General features: G+C 37.2%; 1 protein-coding gene and 1 long non-coding RNA gene across 2 annotated transcripts in view; one reads left to right on the forward strand and one right to left on the reverse strand.

Annotated features, from left to right (window-relative positions):
* The window catches only part of CUNH10orf90 (chromosome unknown C10orf90 homolog), a 180,826-nt gene that overhangs the window by 94,113 nt on the left and 60,687 nt on the right, over positions 1 to 26,026 (reverse strand). The window lies entirely within an intron of this gene.
* Positions 5,110 to 26,026, forward strand: part of LOC120308538 — a 32,472-nt gene continuing 11,555 nt past the window's right edge. The window contains exons 1-2 of the long non-coding RNA XR_005556869.1: positions 5,110 to 5,166; positions 9,946 to 10,061. This is a non-coding gene — a long non-coding RNA (uncharacterized LOC120308538). The remainder of the gene's footprint in view (positions 5,167 to 9,945; positions 10,062 to 26,026) is intronic.

Genomic DNA, 26,026 nt, shown 5'->3' on the forward strand with positions numbered 1-26,026 from the left:
TGGCTCAGGGCTTTCTTTGAAAAAATCCAGATATTATTGCAATGTGTTGGAGTATATTCAGAGTGGGTGGGTGACCCTTGTTTTGGGGGGCTGAGATGTTGCTGGAGTTTAAGAAGCAGCTGATACACCCCTATTGAGAGAAAACAACACTGTTGGGTCTCAGTGCTGGAGAGCAGCTGTGGAAGAAAATGGTACAATTTAAAATACAGTATGTTTTGACTTAAAATTTATAGATCATTCTTCATCATCTGTGATACCATCTGGTTCATAGTAAGCATAGTTCCAGAAACCAATTTTGCTACTTTGTAAATAATGTTTGGATTTAATCGTGGTTTTTTTTTTTTTTTGAAACGACATAAAATGAATTAGATATGCCTGGGAAGTTACTTAAAAGAGATGTTATTACTAGATGTTGGGAATCTTTACAGAAGGAACAAACTAATAAAATATGCATCACTGACTCAACAGATCTTGAGAGAGAAGAGTATGGCCATTCTGAATTTGTGATATCTACAGATCTATCTTGCATAATTGCAGAAAATACAACATTTAGCTTGGCTAGTAAAACTATATGTTGGGACATTGGAGGGAAGTCTTTGAAAAGATAAGAAACCAGAGCAGAAATTTTGATGACTTTCCAACTACAAAGAACTAAGTTATTTTGCTAAAATTAATTTATTTATCAGTGACCCAAACACAATTAGCTTATTTGATCTTTAGATGCCACAGAAGACAGTGAGAATCCATATCCCCTTAGTTTTGTTTCCAGAGAGCTTATCAACAAGGTTAAGGGCTCGAAAAAGATATAAAAGATTTAACCAGTGTACAAGTCTTACCAAAACTGAGCTTCTATGGAAATCAGACCAGATTCTATGGAAATCAGACCAGATTCAGTACATAGAACATTTGGAAAAGAAACCTCTCTTTAAAAAAAAAACCCTCTCAAAATGATAGGAATCTTCATAGGTACAGCCCTGCATACCATTTGGAAGCTGTGCAATTGTTTTTCCCTGAAAAGAACAAGAGATGAAGGGTATGGTTTGATTTCCATTCAATGGAAAAGGTTAGAATGACAGATGATGACTTCTGACCATTTTCTATAGCCTGATCTGTGAGCTTATGTCCTGAAATTAAATGTCCAGGTATGTGTATTGCCTCATTTTTCCTCATTTAGACATTAATGTGTCAAATAATCTGCCATTTATAATCAATATTTTTTTAGAAGACTTAACTTTGATATTGTATAATTTGCAGTAAGTTTTTCTTCCTCAAAAGCTGCCAAAGATTTCTTGATCCCACAGAAAAAAAGAAAAGAATAGCAGTACCACTGCTAATAAATTGTCTATCGCTCCTAATATGGAGAATAAATCAAAGATTTAAAATAAGAGCTTTAAAGGGTCTGAATTACAGAATGTAAGTAAACGTTTAAAATTGACATTGAAGGTGAAGTATATTTTCCAGATCACATGGAACTGAAAAAGACAAGTTAGGCTACTTTAGAGAATGTACCTTAGTTCTGGAAGCAATTACTTGAGTTGTTCATCTTATTTGACAAAGAGAAAAGAACAGATAGAAGAGAATATTTGTGGCTCAGGAATGAACTCTGGGGTCACTGATGCTCTCTGAGCTTGGGTGTTTTCTTGCAAATGTTTAATTACCGAATCTAGCACTTGTGATGTTACCTAGCCTGATAATGCAACGTCTGCAAAAAAGCAACCAAGCTCAGAGAGCACCAAGGACCCCAAAGAGGAAAGTATACAATGCTGTGCTGAATATACACTAAGATATACATTCAGCAACATGTAAAATTGCATTATGATTGGTTTGCAATGCAGGTTGAATGTCAGAAGTACATATCAGTGTTAATGAAAAGTAGTTGTGGGGCAATGCTCCTCCTTTGATATATGAATGTGAACCAGGGATGATAACTAAATATTCCTTCCTATTATATTATGAATGATTCTAATGAATATTTAACAAAAGCTTAAAGCAAATGAAGGATATGGACAAATTGTAGCAAATACTAATAAATTACATTTATTACAGTTGATTACTTCACAAGCCTCAGAATTTAGCCTTGACATTCAAAAGACTTATTACTCCTAAATAATGAAATAAATATATATAGGATTAGCCACCATTGCTTTTTACCTCATGGTGCACATTTTATAAAGTACATATCCTAGTTTCATACATTGTATTCTTATAGATTCTAGAAGGGCAGCATCCTCCAAACTCACAAAGGTTTTGAATAAAATGGATAATATAAGTATATGTATGCTATGTGATTTGGTAGCCATTTCTGCCTGTTAAACCTGCTCATATTAACAAATAAAGTGTTGATGGAACTTCAACCATAGAAAAATGCTATTATGGCTGAGGTTCAGTGTTAGGTTTCCTATCATGTCTATTATTGTATCTTTTGCCAAAGAATATGTCATTCTGGTATGAAGTTATGCATTCTCAGAACTGATAACAGTTGAATGTGATAAAGCTTGAAAAATAACCAGTTAAGTGCTAAGACTTCCCTGTTCTTACTCCAGTAGGACAGTCACATTTTTTGAACTTGCCCTTATGTTTAATTAAGATTCAAATAATGCCTGAACTTTAGGTTAATCCCCTTAAGATGGCATTAATTAGTAGGAATTTAATTTGCAATCTAGTTTGCAATAAATATTGTCACTGCAGAACCCAAAGCTTGATGTCCAGTTTTTTTAAAGCAAGTCCATATTTATAATGATCAGTGTTGCGAATTTCTTGTTATTGTTGTTGTTGCCAAAACAGTTATGGAAGTAATATGTTTTACCACAGCTAAGACAGCATGCAATCCAATGGGAAGCAAACAATCTATCTTCCATTATCCAACATTTCTGTTGCTAAGTGAGTCAGTTCTTAAGTGAATTTTGCCCCATTTTACAATCTTTCTTGCCACAGTTGTTAAGTGAATCACTGCAGTTGTTAAATTAGTAACATGGTTGTTAATTGAATCTGACTTCCCCACTGACTTTGCTTGTCAGAAGGTTGCAAAAGGGGATCACATGATCCTAGCTCATGGCAACCAATCACAATATGAACCAGTTACCAAGCATCTGAATTTTAATCACATGACCATGGGGATGCTGCAGTGGTGGTAAGTGAACAAGACAGTCATAAGTCACTTTTTTCAGTGCCACTGTAATTTTGAACAGTCACTAAAGGAACTATTGTAAGTTGAGGACTACCTGTAGTTGAAATACAAAATCTATATTTCCAATGGAATCTTGCTTCAATCATATGTCTATAATTACTCTCCACATGATCAGTTCTCAGAACAGGACTCCTTATCTGATACTGCACAATAACTGGTGAGCATGACATACTGTTATAGGCATTTATGCAGAAAAAATAGTTGTACCTTGATGGAGGTTTGCCTACATTCAAATTTCCTCCATTTGTACTGTATGCTCTCTGAAGCATTTGATACACATATGTGGTTCCATAGAAGAGAATATACTATATATAGCTCAGGGTTGAAGGGTGGAGTCCTTGATGCTCTCTGAGCTTGATTGGTAGAGCCCTGAGCTGTATATATTCTCTTCTTTTGGAACCGCACAATACAGTTCCCCCATAATAAGCAATTTCTTTTTTTAATTTTAACAAGCTTTATAAATGTGTCATTAGTATTTCCTGAGATCACTGGACACAGAATTTGAGCAGTACATCCTTTCTTGTTTGGCTGTAGTCATGATTGAATCATGTATTGTGCAATATTGTTTGTTTATAAGGACCCACATGAATTAATATTGGTTTCAAACAGAATTCAACTTAATTATAACAATCTATAGTATTTACATTAGATGAAATTGCCTACTCACATAATACCAAAATATGAGTATTATTTGAAACTGTATCTAGCAAGTAATTTCCCTTCATAGATATTTAATCCTATCTTCTCCCAACTACATAACATTCTTTAGTTCTTTGTCTAATGGCTAATAACAGTGCCAAAAATTAAGGTAAATAAGGTATTGCTTTCTTTTCGGATGGAAACTAACCAAAGAGAGAAGCAACCTAGAACTAAGGAGAAACTTCCTGACAGAACAATTAACAGTGGAACAACCTGCCTCCAGAAGTGGTGAATACTCCAACACTGGAAGTTTTTAAGAAGAAACTGGACAGCTATTTGTCCGAAATGGTATAGGGTTACCTGCCTGAGCAGGGGGGTGGACTTGATGACCTTCAAGGTCCCTTCCAACTTTATTATTATTATTATTATTATTATTATTATTATTATTATTATCTGTTCTGCAAAATATCCTGTAGTAATTGGGAAGAGAACCAAATATAACTTATACTCTAGTATTTGTAATAAACATATAAATTCCTGCAGATTTATCCAAATTTGTGTCCTGTACACTTAATAGCTGACATTGTACTATGAACACCGAATATTTTCCATTTTTTAAATCTTGAGATTCCTTATGTGGCAAAGTAATCTAATAAGTCTGCTTGCTATCTTGAAGAAGCTATGCTGATTTTGAAGCCTCCAGAGATACTAAAAATGGAATCTGAGAAATCCCTTCCCATCATTTCTAACTCTATAGCCAAATTTTCTACAGTATGCCATTCGATGAGCGTACCAGGAATTGGGGAAAGGGGAATACAGACATTAATACAGATCAATAGTCGAGCTTCCTGTGACGGCGGTGCCGATGGCGGCTGTTTTCAGCCATCCGCCCTGGAATGTGTCAAAGCCAGCTGAGACAGCGAGCAACAGCCATCTCGTGGCTTGGAATCTCTCTCCCTGGGCAAAGGGGAGGAGATTAGTTTCCCTCGGATAGTGGCAGGGCTCCCTGAGAGACCCCAAAGTTTTTTTTTCTTTGGTGGTCGGAGGGTGAGAGCTCCCACGGAGTCTGAGGCATTCTCCACATTCCAGGATGCCTTTGCTCTAATTTTTTTGGGGGGGGCAAAGCTAGACGCTGCTTACACATCTGCTTTCAAAATGAACTTGTGAGTAAAATTTAAAGCAGACAGAGCTGACCAGGGAGATTATATCTGTGATTATTTTGAGACTTTAACTCTGGAAAAGATTTCATCTTCTCTCTTTTCTTATTTGAGAGGGGTGAAAAATGGCACTGAGATGTTGTTTTCAAGAGTGAAAGGACCGGAACTTCAATTTGAAACAATGTAACAGCTTTCTTTTTTCTTCTTTTTTTTTATTTACATAGGGGGCTTTTGTCTTTTTTCTCCTCCTTTTGTCTTCTTTTTTTTCTCTCTCTCTTTGTTAAAGGTTTTATAAGATTTTAAGAGTTTTTTTTTTTTTTAAGATGGCTTCAAATATTTGGGAGCTTTTGTTTCTAAAGCCTCAATCTCCTCTTCGGTAATGCAGACAGCTCAGCAAGTTGAGTCTAAATTTCCACCTCTTTTCTCAGCTTTACCAGCAGTTTTACCTAAAGACTTACAGGACGCTTTGGAAGATAGTGTACGACGAATTGAAAAAGAGATAAGTGAAATTATTGAAAATAAATTTAGGAAATTGAGAGAAGATATAGCGTCTGTGCTTCAGAGGTTTGCTGATCACATAGATCGTTTGGATCAGCGTATTGATGTTGCTGTAGAAAATTCTGAAAAATTGGAAGATAAAATAGAAAATAAGGTGGAAATAATTCAGGATGAAATTACTATGATACAATACAGAAGTATGGAATTTGCTTTAAGAATAAGGGCAATGCAGGAAAATAATCAAGAAAATTTGAGACAAGTGGTTGCAAAGGATATAGCTCTTATTTTGGAATCCGAGCCTGAAGAAATATTGAGAGAGACAGAAAAAGTTTTTAGGGTTAATTCAAGGGTTGCAAGACAGAGGAATCTGCCACGAGATGTGGTTATTTATTTTTTTAGTAGATTACTTCGTAATAAAATTTTACAAGCCTTTTACAAGCAGAGATTCCAAATTGCAGCCCAGGATGTTATACTTTTGAAAGAACTATCTTCAAGAATTCTCAAAGTAAGAAAGCATTTTGCTTTTTTGGCTGATGAGCTTAAGAGGCGACAGATTTGTTTCAGATGGGAGATACCGGCTGGAATAGTGGTGAATTATGCAGGGACACGCTACAGACTTTAAAAGCGAAAGATTTTTATACTTCTGTTTTGAAGGCGGGCTCTTTATTACCTACAGCTGAGATATTAGAAGAAAAGTTGGAAGAGCAATTGATAGAAGATATGCAGGTTAAACCTTTGCAACAATCTCTCTTGACAGAAGATTCATTAATGAAATTGAGTACTTGTGGAGCTTTTAGAAGTAAGACAAAGGTGGAAGAAAAGCCGGAAGAGTAGCTGATTGAAGAAAATATGCAGGTTGTACCTTTGCAGCTGTCCTCTTCAACAGAAGATTTATCAAAGAAATTGGGCATGACTCATGCAGTTTTTAGAAGTAAAATAATGGAACAGCAGAAGGTTCTTCGTCATTTTCTAAGCAATAGATAATAGAAGGAGAAGTTGGAATATCAGCCGGCTAGTTATAAGGAGTTTTGTTAAATCTTTGTTATTTAGGGGAAAGTTTAAATTTATGATCCTTGCCTGGGAGAAGATTTAATAGGCTTTAATCTAGGGATTTAATATCTGAGAGTATTTACTATAACTTTTAATAAATGTATAAAGTTAAATTTTTGTTTTTTAGGGGAAAGTTTAAAAGCTTAAAATTATGATTTTTGCTCGAGAGAATAGTTGATAGGTTTTAATTTGGTGATTTAATATTTGAGAGTACTTATGATATATTATGATATATTAAAAGTGGATAAGAATGTTGTAAGGTTTTGATTTGGGAGAAAAGGTTATCACAAAATTTATTTGGGTTTGGGGGGAAAGAGTTAAGAGCTAAGTTTATATTGTTCAAAAGAAATACACATCTCGGTGTGGAGAAGGTGGATAAATTATATGAAGAATAAATGTGGGATTTAATGGGTAAATTACGATTAGAGTAGATATGATTAAAAGTATTGTTTGGATTATGAATAATTTTCGTTTTACTTATTGTGATTTAGTTTGTATTAGTTAAAGTTAAAATAAATATGGGATTTAATGGGTAAACTTTGATTAGAGTAGAGATGATTAAAAGTATTGTTTTGATTATGAACAATTTTTGTTTTAAATTTGGCATTATTTGATTTCGATAATTGATTTTCTTTAACTTGTTTAAATTTGTTTTGTATTTGAGTTAATAACTTATTGATTTTGTTATTTGTATAGTTGGATAGGTTTAGTTAGATTTAGTTTGCATTAGTTAAAGTTAAGTAGATTTTGTTTAATATGCTTGAAAAAAAATGGGTAAACTCTGATATGATTAAAAGTATTGTCTTGATTATGAACAATTTTTGTTTTAAATTTGGCATTATTTGATTTTGATAGTTGATTTTTTTTAATTTGTTTAAATTTGTTTTGTATTTGAGTTAAAGTAACCTATTGATTTTGTTATTTGTATAGTTGGATAGGTTTAGTTAGATTTAGTTTGCATTAGTTAAAGTTAAGTAGATTTTGTTTAATATGTTTGAAAACCCTGTGCCAAGCTCTGGGAAGTGGGGGGGAGGGGAGGTTGGGGTGCGGGGGGGTTTGGGACTGGGAGGGAGGGGGGTCGGGGTGGGGGGGGGTAGGTAGGTTAGATGATAGGATTAAAGTAAGATAATAAGGGATAACTTATGAGAGAGATGTTGCTTGGGCATTTCCCCGGTACTGTATCTGAAGAGGGATGAGAGAGGAGGAGAAAGGTTAGGGAGGAAGTAGGATGGTGAGAGGAGAGGGGGAAGGGAGAGAGAGGCGAGGGGAGGGAGAAGGAGGAGGGAAGTAAGGGAGAGTATAAGAGAGGGCGGATGCAGTTTCGGGGGGGGTGGGCAAGCGACATCTAGGTGTATTCATTCTATCTTGTCAAATGTGAAATTTCTTCTTTTTTGTTCATGTAATTGATAATTGAAAAATAAAAACTTTTTGGGAAAAAAAATACAGATCAATAGTCTAAAAATAAACTTTAATTTGAACAATCTATATAGTGCTTCTGTATGATTGAAATAGGAGATCTGGAGTTTTCTTGATATCCAAATGGCCAGACCATAGCTAGGCCTTCTTAATTAGTGTGAATACAGAATCATTCAGACACAGAGATGCTTTCATATTTGCAATCAAAAGTCTTTGGAATATCTGAATGGACTGATAAAGCCTGAATTACAGATAAAGGCTATCTCACTTTACTTAAACAAAACTAAGTTACTAATCGTACTCAAGATGTGAATAAACAATAGCTAGGATAGCTAAACATAATCCCCTCCAAACCCTGAATTATTCATTTTTTTAATATCTCACTTCTAATCAGTATAATGACGGATAGAGAAAATGTGCTTGATATTCCAAATCACTGACCATTTTGACAGCTGGATTTTACTTTATTTATACAATAACTCTGAAAAATAATTGTCTTGAGTCAGGCTGAGGAATGTTCAAGTTAAAGCAAGAGCAAAGAGATCTGTGGAAAACTGTCTACAGTGTAAAATCACAGATGTTGGTAATTCTTGTTATAAAATCCCCAGAGTGATTTTGATAGAGTATTGATTATATTCTAGCATGACAGTGGATTAGATTCTCTGGATTTGAAACTCATTGAGCTTCATGTTGGAAAGGAGAACAAATGAATTTCATATTGACTGAATCATCAATGTCAGATAATAATGATAATGATTATACAAATTTATATAGCCATCTATCTAACAGGTAAACAAAACAAAAACACATTAATAAAAATAATAAGCAATCATATAAAACAAATTGTGTTCAGGCCTCAATAAAAATTGACATTTATGCATCAACCATCCTGTGCCTACTCTATCAATATCTTGGCCCCAGTGCCTGGGGGAAAACTGTAATCCGGAAGGGTCTGGGTCTTTTGTATTTCTGGTGGGAGGCTATTCCATAAAGCAGTCATAATACTTTCAAGGCTCCACCAGGTGACACTGGTTTCACCAACAGCTTCACTCTGTCTAATCTAGTAGAATGGGCAGAAATCATGTGGATAGGTGGTCCCTCAAGTAACCTGCCCCAGGTCATATAGCGATCTAAAGGTGACAACAAGCAATTTGAATTGTACCCAGAAGCCTACGGGCAGCCAATGCTACCCACGTAATAGTGGTGTTACATAGGTATAGCATAGTGCACCTATTACTGCCGGTGCCACTGTTACAATTTCCAAATGCTCTTCAAGGGCAGCCTATGTAGAGTGTATTCCAGTTATCCAATTGGGAGATGGCTAAGGCATGAGTGGTGTGAACAGAGACCCCGATCTAGAAAAAGATACAATTGGCACACAAGATATATTCATGCAAATTTTTGAGCAAGAGCGCAGAATCAAGGACAACCTCCAGACCATTCACCAGCTCTGGCTGGGGGTGGGGTGTCATCCTAGCCAGAGTTAAAGATGTCAAATCACGGGGCACAGTGCTCGGGTCTTGAATCCAGGCTGTCAGCTTTCAAGCTGACAAGCTCAGCATCTTTAACTGCTGAGCCATCATGCCCCCTTGGATAAGTGTGTGTGTGTGTGTGTGTGTGTGTGTGTGTGTGTGTAGGAATATACAAATTGCCTCATATGGCTCACTCTGACTGGCAGCACTTCCAGAGTCTGCAAATATCACATATCCAGTCTGTTAACTCTCTCACCTACTTTTTGCAGTAACAATTTCCTCTGCCAAGACATTTTAAAGACAATATTTGTGTCATATAATTAACAAGACATCCTCTGTTCCAAGTGAAATGTTTCAAATTACTCCACAAACATAGCTGGAAACTAAGTTAAATGAGGCACAGAACAGTGCTTTTCACATTATTTCAAGAACATTTTAGCAGCAAGGCAAAGCATAAAACTGTTTCACCAATAAGGCGTAGCAAGAGACATGTAAAGTAATCTGTCTTTGTATCTGTTTTCTTTAGACCTTCAGGAGGATCAAAGACACAACTGTACGTGCAAGTTTATCTTTTTCCATGATACTGATGTAAAAAGGACTACTAACTCCTGCTGTTCCTCAGGAGTATAATCATGTACTCAGGTTTGTGCAAGCAACTTCTTAACTCACTGAAAGTCTTTCCTAGCAGTACAGGGGAAATATTGCTTTCATTCAGTAATTTCTGCTATGGCGTCTAAATATAGCAATATAGGGGATCAAAGAAATAAACACAATGGGAAAAGAAACAGAGTCAGAAATGAAAAAAAACTGAAAACACAATTCAAAAAGGCAAAAGTGAGGTTGTATTGGTAAATGGTTAGAACCAACTATGGTAAAGTGTAGACATGGGACACAGGAAGACATTTGGAGACTTCCAACATATATGTGAATGTCTTCAAAAATTATGCTGAGTTCAAACCCTCCCAGAAGTCAGAAAATAGAAGCCTGTATACAAGAATTAACTCAAGGTAAGCTTGCATAATACCCTTCCTTATAGCTGTGTTATGGATGGATCAATATCAACTGGATGATGGGAATTATATTCCAACACATTTGAAATGGCATTAGGTTGGACAAAACCATTCTGTAAAAAATCTTGGACCAATTGAATATAAACTGAAGATATCTTGATTATTCGGGTGTTTTATATCTGCATGTCTAATTCTGCGTATATTTATACATCTATATATATACAATATGTATTTAGAAACTCAAGTATATATCTTTACATTCAGTTGCATTAAAAGCTTGATTGCTACTCTGAGAGAGAAGAATTCTATAATAAAACAGTAAAATGTCCAGAATATGAGGAATTTTGAAGTCGGTTAAAGATCTTGTGGGGGTAAAATTGTAGGCAATTACATTTGATCACTGTGTCAGACACTGGTGCTGAATTTATTCTAATTTGCTACAGAAAATATTCTCAAGTATTTTAAAACACCAAGGCTCCTGATTAAAGCAAATTGTGTCTACAATATGCATAGATCAGAAAAGAAATCTAGTCCAATGAGACTTGTGCAATGTCAAACGCCAGAGCAGCAAAAAAAAATTAAAGAAATTCTTTGAAATTATTGCTTCTTCTGAGTTCAAAGTTTTCCAGCAGCCAATAGAAATAACGACAAGGACATAAAAATAAGAGAACAAAAATGAAAAACCAGAGATGTATCTGAAATTAATTACAAATAATAATTAAACTATTTTTAAGAAATCCACAAAAATATTTACATATAGTGCTGATGAATTTAAACTATTTTGCAGGAAGTGATACAAACCAAGGTTACGTATTTCTTTTTTTAATAAAATCTCAAAGAAATATAAGTATCTATGGAGATTCTCAGTCATTCAGGTCATGGTTATCCCAAAGGTGCTTTTTCAGGAGGGGACTGAACTTTCTTGTTTTTCTTTGAAGACATTACGCTTCTCATCCAAGAAGTTTCTTTAGTTCTGACTGGATGGTGGGGAATGGAAGGATTTATATTCCTTGAAGACAGCTAGTAATTTGCATTCTTTTAAAGAGTTGTTGAGGCCACCAGGAGGTTTATCTGTGTCCTCAGGGTCATTGAATAAGTAGTGTTAGACAGAAAAACATTACTTACCAGAGAATGAGAGATGAACAAGAGATAACCAGTAAGTTTATTTATTTATTTATTTTCAAATATTTATATGCCGCCCAATCCCAAATGACTCAGGGTGGCGTACAAAGTTAAAACAATGATAAAACAATAAAATAAAACAGTCATACCGCGAGTCCGATCATATCCCGGCCCCCCGGGGACATCAGCCCCAGGCCTGCCGGAACAGGCCTTCTTAAAGGCCGGCAGGGTGGGAGTAGTTTGAACCTCAGGGGGAAGTTGATTCCACCAGGTCGGAGCCACCACAGAAAAGGCCCTTCCCCGAGGGCCCACCAGCCGACATTGTCTGGCCGACAGGACCTGAAGGAGGCCCAATCTATGGGACCTCACCGGTCTCTGGGAGCTGTGCGGCAGAATGCGATCCTGTAAGTAACCTGGCCCTATGCCATGAAGGGCTTTAAAGGTGATAACCAACACCTTGAATTGCGTCCGGAGACCCACAGGAAGCCAGTGCAGCTTGCGTAGGATAGGTGACACGTGGGTGTACCTTGGCGTGCCCACAATCACTCTCGCGGCTGCGTTCTGAACCAACTGCAGCCTCCGAACGCTCTTCAAGGGTAGCCCCATGTAGAGCGCGTTACAGTGATCCAGTCTTGAGGTGACAAGGGCATGAGTGACTGTGAGTAAAGCCTCCCGGTCCAAATAAGGCCGCAACTGGTGCACTAGGCGAACCTGTGCACCAGTTGCGGCCTTATTTGGACATCATAATTGTATTTACGACTTTATATGCAGCAATATGTTGTAATGTTTCAAGAATACATATTTCATTTTTATGACTCCTATCTACTCTCATTGGTTCTGCCAATCTTACTATCTCCTCAGCAAAAACTGACTGCCAAAAGACTAAATAATGTTCTAGATAGAATCAACTGCAACAGGAAACAAATAATTTGTCTGTCTATATTGTCTCATCACAAGATTCTTCTGATAGCTTCTTTTTGCATGGTCTCTACTACTAACTCTACATAATGGGCAAGCATTTCAAATCAGGAAGGTGGTCAGGTTTTATTAATCCTGCACCAAGCAGCACCAATTCCAACCTCTTAAAAGTTAAATCTTGTTCCTGCCTGAAAAAGCATGTCTTATTTTTCTGTAGGGGATTTTGATATACTGTATTTTCACTAGTTGTACTTAATTCAGAGGCAGCATGAATAGATCTTTCCATACAATAAAGCCTTAAGGACTCTGGTCATATTTCCACTTGAAATAGCAACAATTTACCAAATTCTAAGAGTACTAGCTATTAATTCCATCATACACCAAGAGACAGCAATGTACAACATTCAAATGTGCAACTTCTGTCATCTATCACATAGTTACATTTGTTAAGGTTAGTGAGAATTCAAGAAGTTCCAGAGGGGGCCATGCTTGCCCATTAAAACTACTTTGGATGAAACATACACCCCCAAAAAACAAACCCCAAGTCCCAAGTATTAACAAATTGTTGAGGGATTTGCAATGGTTAAGTCAGGGGTTCTCAACCTTGGCAACTTTAAGACTTGTGGACTTCAACTTCCAGAATTCCTCAGCCAGCTTTGCTGGCTGAGGAATTCTGGGAGTTGAAGTCCACAAGTCTTAAAGTTGCCAAGGTTGAGAACCCCTGGGTTAAGTGATTCTATAAACTACCCATATATTATTTATGTAGCACTTCCCCTGAAAGGGCCACTGACAGTCAGGCCTTTCTATCCCTTTCCCAGGTGACCAGCCTGACCTGGCCCAGATACACCAACACACCTTGGCGGGAGTTAAGGAACTTTAATTAAAAGTAATGGCCATCAAGCTAGAATCATGTTAAACAACACAATAAAACATTAAAACTTATGGTGAGCAATGTTGCTCAAGCTAAAAATGTCCCAGACTGTTCTTTTAGGCCAAATGGCCCTCATCAAACCTGTTGCCTCATAAACACCTACCCTGCAGGCCCAATAAGAGGCTTATGGAGTCTTCCTCTGGTGGCAGCCAGGATTCAATCTCTAGACCAAGATATGGCCATTCTCTCTCTCTTTCTGAAGAAGTGTAGCCTCTTTTCCTCGTTCTTTTCACTCCCTCGCAGTCTTCTTTTCCTCAGCTACTCAAATCTGTTCTCCCAACACTCTGATTTTACTCCCCCTGCTGGAAACTACATTTCCCAGAAATCTCCTCCAGGGCTCTTTTTTGTCCTAATTTCAGGGCCGAGGCCCCAACCAGCCAGCCAAGCAGGAAATGCTGCTAATGGAGCAGGTTACATTTAAAATTTTTTCATTATTTTGCTATCACAATTAGAAAGCATCAGGATATTTTTCTCAATATAACAAATTTCAGCATTAATTTAAAGGAGGCCTTGGAAAACAAATAGTTTATATTCCAAAATGGACATAAAATCAACCCTGTCATATGAGAGTTAAAATCTCTTTTAAAAAGTAAGTAGAGGAGACATATCATCCATATATGTTTATATACAAACTTTTCAGAAGTATGATCACACTTGAAAGACATAATTAACTGTGCTTCATGGTGTTTGCTTTTATGAAAATGAAGAAATTCCTATTCACCTACCAGAAAGGAAATAAACAATTTTTGCAAGGACCTACAGGCAATTCAGTAAAATGTCATAATCAACCATACATAAAGGTACTAAATTATCAAATAAAATCAGCATAAAGAGTTGACCTCTGCCCATTGTCATAAAAATAGCATTAAACAAAGTAAGAAATAATTCAATATTCATAATATGATTACAGTTAAATGAATCTATGTCACTACAACACAGCCATATAATCCAAACAAGAATATAAAGTGCCATATCCAGGAAACACATTTTTCAAATGTGATTGTACAAATGCACTGCATTACAAGCCTACCTGTTTATGATGTCATGAAGCAAATAGATTAACATTACAGATACTCATCTGTTTGAATCCAAAGCATAAAATTATGTTTTGTAGTGTAATTATATTTTGGAAAATAGTGCACCTGTTAGCACCTATTTTAAAAAGTGCATGGTAGCCCCAGAAACTATATATTTAGGATAAGAAGGTGATGGTGACGATTGAGTACAATGCTTTAGAACATCCTGTTGAATCTTCTTTAACTCAAATGTTTTCCTAGGAGACAGAGCTTTCATGCAAGACCAGGAAAATAAATGACTTCCTTAAGCAGGCACAAATAGTGGGCTACTGTACACTCCTCCAAAGTATCTTTTCTTCTTTGGAACCAAGTAAACAGAGTATAAACTTGTGTTTTCACAAAGGAATATATATATATATTCCTGATTATCTTAAAAACTCAAATCCCAGGTATATTCATATTAAAACTACAATAAAATCACTGAACTCCGGGATAAATAAAAACAAACTGTTTAATAGCTTTCGTCAGTCCTCTGCTGACATCGTCAGAGTAAAAGCCGATGGTCGGTGCAGGATCAGGGGAGAGACGATGGGCCGGTGTGATCACGACAAGACGCAGGATGGAGGAAACTCTTCTAGACGGAACTACGCGACAACTTACCAAGGCTACCGGACGAGACAGAGGGGGAGATCCTGTGGTGATGCTGGGTGGCTGCACGGGGCGGAATGGGCAAGTGCAAGGAGTGCCTGCACGCGAGGGGGTGGAGACAGGAGAGGTCCGAGACGCCCACCCATAGAGCAGCATGACATCCCAGCGGGTGGAGGGATGGAGAAGCGGGTACAGCACGTTGCGAGATCAGGAGAGAGATAGGGGCCAGGGTGATCAGGATGAGGCACAGGATGGAAAACACATCCCAAGACAGGACTATGCTGCAACTTACCAAGGCTATCAGATGAGATGGCAAAAGGGGTGATCCAGCAATGACTCTGGGCAACTGCATGTGACAGAATGGGCAAGCGGAACAGGCGGGGGAGGGAAAATGCCAAGAGTCAAATGGATGCAGACGAGCACGGCACGATTAGGAGCAACACAGCTGATTGAGGGAGAACAAAGGGCAGGTAGACCAGTCACACAGTCTATGACCGGATTGCTAAAACAGCTGGCCATATAAGCAGGTCTTCCAACCACTGGATATATATATATATGAAATGATTGAGCATGGCTGAATCTAAGAATTTATATAATAGGACTAAGCAATGCTTCAGATGTGAAGGCAAAAGGATGCTTTGGAGTTTCTAAAGGCACTCACATACCTTGCATTTATAATTCCTTATGTAGTCGTGTCTTCACTCAGGGCTTCACAATTTCCCCTAGCAGCTGCAATATGATCCAGGGAAGAAATATATTTCCCTTAAAGAGCTGCAGACCAGTAGTGAGAATGGGACATGATTGAGCAGAAGGGGGAAAAAAATGAAGATAAGATAATCTTTATTGTCATTTTTTTTTTACTATGGGCACAACAGCACACATCAAAAAAAAATTAAATTTAGTTGCCCGCTCTCAAAGTGAAACACATACATGACACATACCTAGACATACTATATACAACATATGTATAGACCCACACCCCTACATATACGTAACAAATAAATATTAAATACTGTCCATCTTGAATATATAAACGGAAAGAGGAAGCTTGAGAGTTCACAAGCTTAATACTGTATGGAATGAAACTATGGCTGAATCTGGATGTTCTGCTATGGATATCATGAAGCCTCCTCCCAGAAGGTAACAGGAAAACAGATCGTGAAGAGGATGTACAGTGTCCCAGATAATCTTACGGACCCTGCTCAAGCAACACTTCTGTGCTATGTGCTGGATGGAAGGGAGGGAACTGCCAATGATCTTTTTGGCCATCCTCACCACTCTCTGCATCACCTTCCTGTCTGAAACATTGATGCTTCCAAACCAGACTGTGATGCCGTATGACAGGATGCTCTCGATCGTCCCCCTGTAGAAAGTGGTAAGGATAGAAGATGTGCCTTTCTCATGGAGAAAATGCAGGCGCTGCTATGCCCGCTTCACCAGTGTCTCGCTGTTGAGCGACCAAGCCAGCCTACTCATTAGCTGCACACCCAGAAATCTGATGCTGGTAACCATCTCCACAGGTGAATCATTAATGCACAGAGAAGTGTGGCTGTGCCTGCCTTTTCTGAAATCGACAATGATCTCTTTGGTTTTTCTGGTATTTAAAACTAGGCTGTTTTCCTTACACCAGTTCACCAACCCCTCAATCTCCTTGCAGTAAGCATCCACATTGTCATCATGAATAAGGCCCACTATCATCTGCAAACTTCACAATATGGTTGGTGGCAAACCTAGCACAACAGCCATGGGTCAACAGGGTGAACAGCAGGGGACTTAGGATGCAGCCCTAAGATAGTTTCTTCCAGGAAAGCCATGTGCTTCCATAATCAACTTCGGAAATATTGTACTATATTTGCTACACATCCTATGCATTCTTCCTACCTGACTTTTGTAATATATAGTACAATATTTCCAAAGTTGATTATGGAAGCACATGGCCTTCCTGGAAGAAACTATTTTCATTTTTTTCCCTTCTGTTCAATCATGTCCAATTCTCAGAGATTGTCTGGAAAAAAATCCCTGCAATTTTCTTGGCAAGGTTTTTCAAAAGTATTTTGTCATTGCCTCCTTCCTAGGACTGAGAGAAAATTACTGGCCCAAGGTCACCCAGCTGGCTTCATGTCCAGGTTGATAGCAGAAATCATGATCTCCTGTTTTCTAGTCTGATGTCTTAATCACTATGCAAAAATGATTCTCCAATTCTCAAATACATGCATCCAAATAGATTCCCATACATGGGCCTTAGGTCTTCTATGGATATTTACTAGGAAATGTTTATTTAATAGAAATAATTTATATCATCTCATAGCAGTGACTTTGGGTAGCATATAAAGATGAAAACTTGACAATTCAAACAATTGATTTACTGTGGGTATTGATTTTATTTTGAGTTACTTCCTCCTGGTAATCATCCATTACATTGCAGCCTTGGTAAATTAAGGCCATATGAGATTTTCAAGAAACCTGATAAACCATAAGTGAGGAAACTGTGATCCTCTGAAACTTTGTTCCTAATAGATCTAGGCAGCTTGTTCAATGGTGAAGGATCCCAGGAAATTGATGTCACCTTATTAATAATTAATTAATTATTAATTAATTAGCTACAATAAAGTTAGCATAATTTTATAGGCTGAGTAATGAATTACAAGCGGATGGACCTAACAGTACACATTTACTCAAAAGTTGAGCCAACAGGATTGGGGGTCTCAAGAAAATGCTGAACTAGTGAGGTGGCTAGATTGCCTATAATAGGGTCTCTTCTGGTTTTTCAGTAATATTGAAATTGTATGGATTGTTTTTATTGTACAATATGGCACTCAGACTCATGTTTTTCTATATACATGAAGAACTGAGTAAATAAAGAAAGAACTTTTTTTAGTTCAGCTACTTGCTCTCTGGAGAGGAGTACAGAACTGGCCTTCAAAAAAAAAAATTCCCAACCTTTATGTAAACATCAGCTAAGCTGTGATAGACAGGATAAGGTAAGGAAATTACTCAAGCTTGTCCAGAGAAAAAGGGAATCTCTGTTAGGCTTTCAAGATTCTATGATTTTAAAAGTACTGTTATAGTTGTTCTAGCGGTGTCTGTTTCCTGACCAGGTCTATTTTGAAGGGCTGTCATCTCTAATAAAACGAGGTTAGAGCTGTATTATACAGCAATCATTTTCCATCTGATTTGTGAAAAGTAACTTTCTCACATTTTCAATAACCATCCTATTCACTAACGATGTATAAAATAGTTCGAATTGTAAATGTTTTGAGCTCAAAATATGTTGAACTGCTGTTTCCAGAAGTGTTTCAAGATTAAATAACCATCGAAGGTAATCAAAATAATCTAATGAAACACAAAATAATTGTTTTAAAAAGTGTTGCTAGCTTTAACATTTGAAACCTTTTGCACATCCTTCTTCGTCTATTTGTAACTGCTAATAACAAAACTTGTTTCTTATGTGCCAAATGTTATCTGGTTTATGTTTTACTGTATATTTTTATTCCTTATCCTGAAGGAATTAAACTAGGCTTTTGACCAAAAATACCAACTAACTCCACTCAAATATTTCAATCATAGGACTCCTGAGTACCACCTTTCCACATTATCTATGATGAATCACAAGCTAATTCAAAATTTGTTCAACACATATAAACATAAGACACGAATAACATGCAAGACATACATACAGTACTGTATATGATTACTTTGTGTTCCTGTTCCTTCATCCCCCAGACCCTAGTCAGCCATCCATATAAAAACAAATTTGTGTTTTTTTGAAATGAAGATTACCATAGATCATAAAGACTGAGAGAAAATATGCAAATTTTAAGCATGCTGCATCCTAAGGGTGTTTCACAAAAGATAATTAGGCCTGTTTCCATTTATCTTCTTATCTGGGAAATTATTTCACTCTTCCTTTTAATGGAGTGAAATCTATTTTGCAAGTTGGCACGTGAGTTATATTCAATTAATGCAAAGCCATTATTTACATTTTAAGATCACTGTCTTTGCTGTACCAAGGCATATGGAAAATGTTATTCATTAATCCAATGTTGACTAGCAAATCAAAACTTACAGGATTTTTTTCCCACCCTGACTAATGGAGATAGATGCTTAACATTGCTTTTTCCTACTGTTTTGTGTCTCACAGCCCAAGCATCTGTCTTTTTTGCTACTGGAAAAACAAAATTCATGAATAACATTGAATTTGTTTGTTTGTTTGTTTTAAAAAAAACATAGAGCCTGTGTCCTGCAGACAATTCTTCTAGAAAGCAATAACTAAACTGCAGAAAACTCATTATCACAAATATTTAAAAAATATTGAAAAACATTGAATATCAAGTTCTGGCATTTAAATATAAATACATGTTAAGCTGCATATAGCATGAATATACATGTGACAATACATACACATATCAACATACATCTATCAGAGAAAACAAACAAACCCCTTTAAAAGAATATATCTGAATTAATTTGGTTTCTATAATGTACAAGAATTTGCTGTATATTGGTATGAGTTATATTTTCTCTTATTTGTATTTTAATAGTATACCACTTTACACCATTTTAGTTCAAAGAAGATGAGATTAAACTGAATGATTAAAAAAACAGAAAACAATAAAACTAATAAGATCCAAAATCCCAGCTCCCCAATGTAAGCAATAGCATCAAGATTTGTGAGCTTTTAATACCAAGAGGAAAAAACAATTTAGAAATAAGTTTTAATTCAAGCTATTTTTTAAAACAAATGGTCATTACTATGAAAAGAACGATTAGAGGCTGCATGTACATGTCCTCAAACTGGCTTATACTAAACCTCATTGAATTCAATAAAACCTACCTCTGAATAGCAATTTACCCTGTTAAATGCTCTGGGCACAGAAAGTAGCCATTACCATCCACTGTCTTTTCAAGTTTGCCAACTATATGAACAGCACAAAAGATCCATAAAACTTACCAAGGCAACATGGCTTCACCCATGAGGAATGGTTAATTTGAGATACAAAGGCTTTTCCTTCTGGCTTCCATGCTATAGTAGGGGTCTCTTTTCTTAACTCCATCTGGTTGTCTGCCATGCATCTAAAGAACATAGCTTTCTTTTCCTGGGAAGGCATCTTTCTTGTATTTTTTCTTTTCAGTTACAAAATATCTCCTTGCTTTGCCCTTACTAGGCTGCCAGTCACTTGTTATAGTAGTAACAGGAGAAGTCAGGAACTGCCTTCCCTTCAGCTGGCTGGCACAAATCATTTTTTTTTCTCTATCTCCTTTCATTAGCATTCCATTCAGGCAACACAAATGAATCCATTCATTTCTACTTTTTTTTTTTTTTTTGTATTCAGAAACTCACAGGATGAATGAGGGTTATCTAGGAAGATAAGGCCTGTGCCTGATTGCTTACAATCTGTGCCTCTAAATGCAGGGCCCCTCAATGCTGCATATCAATTTTGGCTATTTCCTCTCTCCTAATCCATCCCTTCTTCTCTTCTGCCAGCATGAGATTGTACATTCAGCCATCAAGAATACCCAGGGCTTTTTTTCTCATAGAATGCCCAGAACGGAGTTCCGGCACCTTTTTTGGATGGAATCTTGTAGGGTAGGCATGACATGTGTGAGTTCCGGCACCTTTTTTTTTCTTTTTTTAGAAAAAAAGCACTAAGAATACCTATCAGGGTGAAAACCATAAGACTCTTTCATGCCTGCATTTGAAATATTTAACTAGAGGATCTTCTCTGCTGTTAGGAGCTTTGTTAAGGCTCTGTTAGAGAAAAATCTAGCCCCAAAATGTCTGTCATTCTTTGTAGCAGCCTCTTGGCCAAAAAGATTGATCTACACAGATGACATGGTCTCTCAGAAACTTCTGCATTATCTCAGGTTAATGAATAGGGGAGCTGCCCAAGGCAATATTGATGTCTCTGTAAAGGCACAGCACATCTGCTGATGACTTCATGAGGCTGGCAAGATCAAAAGCAAAGAGCCTGAAACTAGACAGGACCATTATCAAAGCATAAGGCAAGCAGCAAGAAGTCTATTACCACATACAGTTGAGAGAAAGAAATATACACTTTAAACCATGATATGAATAGAGAACTTGATTCCAAAGCAGCTGACTTTTGTAAAGGAGACAGCATAAGTAATAAAAGCAGTCTATTTATCAGAGCTTTGTCCTTGATCTTGTTGGCTCTTGACTACTGCCTGAGATTTTAGAAAATTTATTTCTTTGCCCTGGGTGAAGTTCTAACAAACATTTGATTTCATTCCCATATGGGAAAAGTAGAAGAACATTTGTTGAGAACTAGAAGAGCAGGCAACCATCAATAGCCACCCTTGGAGAAAGGGCACAAATTTGGAAATATTCAGATATTATGATGGAATAACTCCCAGGGAAACACTGAGTAGATCAACAGTGAAAGCTGCACAGAATCCAAGAGATTAGGGTCAGATCCTAGCACAATCTTGTTTTCACAGAGAATGACACAATCTTTTAGGCTGACTTTTTAAAAATAGCTACGTCACAATGCTTGCATTTCAGGAAGATATATAAAGAAAAGAAAGGTTTTAACAAGGTTTTTTTTTTTTTACTAAAAGTCAAATATACAAGAAGAAGGAAAAATAATTCCAAGACTCAGAAAATCAGGCTTTAGTACTTTAGCAAATTGCAGAATTTGACACAAAATTCTCATCAAGCATGTGTATATGGGTATTTTCTTAATTTAAATACTGAATTCTAATGTGGATCATTATGAATCTGTAAAAGATACAATAATCCTGCAGTACAGACAGTGTTTCTATTCAATAGTAGAAAAAATAACAGAGTAGAAACAGACTTCCTAAGTTTAGGTAGTCTGTTTCAGGCACCTGTAACCAGGCACAGGAGTTTAATTCAAAGCACATCAAGTTTATTACATGCTATCTATTGTATACACAAAGATTTGATCTCCTAATGATCAAGAAAAAATTGGCACTAGATAAGAGTCAACAGAATTCATGGGAAGCTGGACTTAGGTTTCTTGTGGGACCATAGCGACTTGAAACTGATATGTTTGACCTGGGTTCTACCTGGTCATGTCCTACAATCTAGTTTAAAAATTAATTAAATGTTAATGGCTAAGCAAATTGGGGGAAAGTGATTTGGAAGCTCTAAACTGGAACGCCAAAGCACAGTACTACTTCACAAAAATACTACAAAGCATCAAAGCGTTGTTTAGCTCTAATACATATTTATCTACATATCATGAGATATGCTAAAATAGCTTAGCCAACCCTTCTTAATTTTTCTTTGTTTTGTTTTCCAGGCCTATGTTTTAATCTGGATACTTAATTCTGCAGTGTAGGATTAGTATCAATGATGAGTGAGAAAACAAAATCAATGTTAATATTTTGGGTTATACTTCTGAACACAAGGGCTCTTGCTAAGCAGTATTCTTGCCTGGGAAGACTTTAAGATACAAACATTCACAACCTGTTAAAAATCTTCGCCTAAGTATAAATAATTAAGCAATCTGCAATCTACCAGAAGTCTAACAAGCTACTTGGACACATAGAATGTTTTTACAAAGAGATGAGCCTAATTAAAAATTAATGATTATGCTCTTGAACTGTTTGTACAAAAGAAGATAACAATTCCTTTTATCTTATAGTGCTCCATAATAAATGGGAGAAAAATAAATAAATCAAGTCAGCATTCATTATTAGAAAAGATAATGTACCTGAAATAGTTATCATTTATTAATTTCTTTTCCCCCCAAAGCTCTTGAATTTAATACCAGACATTTAAGTGTCTAAAAAACGTTCTCTTTCTAATTTGCTCACTGCAGCTTATAAAAAAAATACCTCAAATAAAAACTAAACTAAATGCTAGAAATCATGGGTATATTTAAGTCTAAAAAGGATCACTTTTTCTTATATAACGAGACAAATCTTTTTATAGATAAAATATGCTTAGACATCACAGCACTTAGAAAATCATTTTCATATATTATTGTTGCTAGTTGCGAAGTCATGTCCGACCCATTGCGACCCCATGGACAATGTTCCTCCAGGCCTTCTTGTCCTCTACCATCTTCTGGAGTCCATTTAAGCTCATGCCTCCTGCTTCAGTGACTCCATCCAGCCACCTCATTCTCTGTTGTCCCCTTCTCATTAGGTGGCCAAAATATTTGAGTTTCAACTTCAGGATCTGACCTTCTAAAGAGTAGTTAGGGTTTATCTCCTCTAGGATTGACCAATTTGATCCCCTTGCAGTCCAGGGGATTCGCAGGAGTCTTCTCCAGCACTAGTTCAAAGGCCTCAGTTCTTTGGCGCTCAGCCTTTCTTATGGTCCAAATTTCACAGCCATTCATTGCAACTGGGAAAACCATGCCCTTGACTACTTCTGTTGGCAGGGTGATTCGCCATAGCTTTCCTCCCCAGGACAAACATCTTTTAATTTCTTGGCTGCAGTCCCCATCTGCGGTGATCTTGGAGCCCAGGAAGATAAAATCTGCCACTGTCTCCATTTCTTCCCCATTTATTTGCCAGGAATTGAGAGAGCCAGATGCCATGATTTTGGTTTTCTTAATGTTGAGTTTCAAGCCAACTTTTGCACTCTCCTTCTTCACCCACATCAAGAGGCTCTTTAGTTCCCCTTCACTTTCTGCCATTAGAGTGGTATCATCTGCATATCTTAGTTGTTGATATTTCTCCTGACAATCTTAATTCCAACTTTTGTTTCATCTAGCCCTGCCTTTCTCATGATGTGCTCTGCATATAAGTTAAATAGACAGGGTGACAGAATACAGCCTTGCTGGACTGCTTTCCCAATTCTGAACCAATCAGTGGTTCCGTGTCCAGTTCTCATTGTTGCTTCTTGACCCGCATATAGGTTTCTCAAGAGACAAATAAGATGGTCTGGTACTCCCATCTCTTTAAGAACTTGCCACAGTTTGTTGTGATCCACACAATCAAAGGCTTTAGCATAGTCAATGAAGCAGAAGTAGATATTTTTCTGGAACTCCCTACCTTTCTCCATGATCCAGCGTATGTTGGCAATTTGATCTCTAGTTCCTCTGCCTCTTCGAAATCCTGCCTGTAGTTCCGGAAGTTCTCGATCCACATACTGCTGGAGTCTAGCTTGTAGGATTTTAAGCATAACTTTACTTGCATGTGAAATGAGTGCTATGGTGCAATAGTTTGAACATTCTTTGGCATTGCCTTTCTTTGGAATTGGAATGTAAACTGACTTTTTCCAATCCTGTGGCCACTGTTGAGTTTTCCAAATTTGCTGGCAAATTGAGTGTAGCACTTTTACTGCATCGTCTTTTAATATTTTGAAAAGCTCAGCTGGAATACTGTCACCTCCACTAGCTTTGCTGTTGCTCAGATTTCCTAAGGCCCATTTCACTTCACATTCTAGGACGTCTGGCTCGAGGTCAGTGATCACCCGATCATGGTTATCAGGGACACTAAGCTCATTCTTGTATAGTTCTTCTGTGTAATTTTGCCACTTCTTAATCTCTTCTCCCTCTGTTAGATCCCTGCCATTTTGGTCCTTTATCATGTCCATCTTTGCATGAAACGTTCCCTTCATATCTCCAATTTTCTTGAAAAGATCTCTAGTTCTCCCTATTCTATTGTTTTCTTCTATTTCTTTGCACTGTTCATTTAAGAGGGCATTCTTATCCCTTATAGCTATTCTCTGGAATTCTGTATGCAATTGGGTGTATCTTTCTGTTTCTCCCTTGCCTTTGGCTTCCCTTCTTTCCTCAGCTATTTGCAAAGCTTCCTCGGATAGTCATTTTGCTTTCTTGCATTTCTTTTTCTTTGGGATGGTTTTAGTTGCTACCTCTTGTACAATGTTGTGAACTTCCGTCCATAGTTCTTCAGGCACTCTGTCTATCAATTCCTTAAATCTATTTGTCACCTCCACTGTATATTCATCAGGGATATGATTTAGTTCATACCTGAGTGGCCTAGTCTTTTTCCCTACTTTCTTCAATTTAAGCCTAAATTTTGCAATGAGAAACTCATGATCTGAGCCATAGTCAGCTCCTGGTCTTGTTTTTACTGACTGTATAGAGCTTCTCCATCTTTGGCTGCAGAGCACATAGTCAATCTGATTTCTCTGTTGACCTTCTGGTGATGTCCATGTGTAGAGCTATCTCTTAAGTTGTTGGAAAAGAGTGTTTTCTGTGACCATCGTATTCTCTCGGCAAAATTCTATTAGCCTGTGGCCTGCTTCATTTTGTGCTCCAAGGCCAAACTTGCCTATTATTCCATTTATCTTTTGGCTTCCTACTTTAGCATTCCAATCACCCATGATGATAAGGACATCATTTTTTGGTGTTGATTCTATAAGTGCTATAGGGCTTCATAGAACCGGTCAATTTCATCCTCTTCAGCACCAGTGGTTGGGGCATAGATTTGGACTACTGTGATATTGAATGGTTTGCCTTGGATTTGCACTGAGATCATTCTGTCATTTTGGGGATTGTATCCCAGTATTGTTTTTCCTACTCTTTTATTAACTATAAAGGCTAGTCCATTTCTTCTGGGGGATTCTTGCCCACAGTAGTATACTTGATGGTCCTCTGAATTAAATTCACCCATTCCTGTCCATTTTAAGATGTCTATATTCAGTCTTGTCATCTCTTGTTTGACCACATCCAGCTTGCCTTGATTCATGGATCTTACATTCCAGGTTCCTATAGAGTATAGATCTTTATAGCATCGGATTTTCCTTTTACCACCAGATGCATCCACAGCTGAGCTCCTTTCGGCTTTGACTCAGTCGCTTCACTCTTTCTGGTGCTACTAGTACTTGCTCTCTGCTCTTCTCTGGTAGCATATTGGACACCTTCCGACCTGAGGGGCTCATCTTCCAGCATCGTATCTTTTTGTCTTTTGGTACTGTCCATGGGGTTTTCACAGCAAAGATACTGTAGTGGGTTGCCATTTCTTTCTCCAGTGGATCACATTTTGTCAGAACTCTCT

This window comes from Crotalus tigris, unplaced genomic scaffold (genome assembly GCF_016545835.1).
Source record: "Crotalus tigris isolate CLP2741 ecotype Arizona unplaced genomic scaffold, ASM1654583v1 scf7180000017536.10889498, whole genome shotgun sequence".
Classification (NCBI taxonomy): Eukaryota; Metazoa; Chordata; class Lepidosauria; order Squamata; family Viperidae; genus Crotalus; species Crotalus tigris.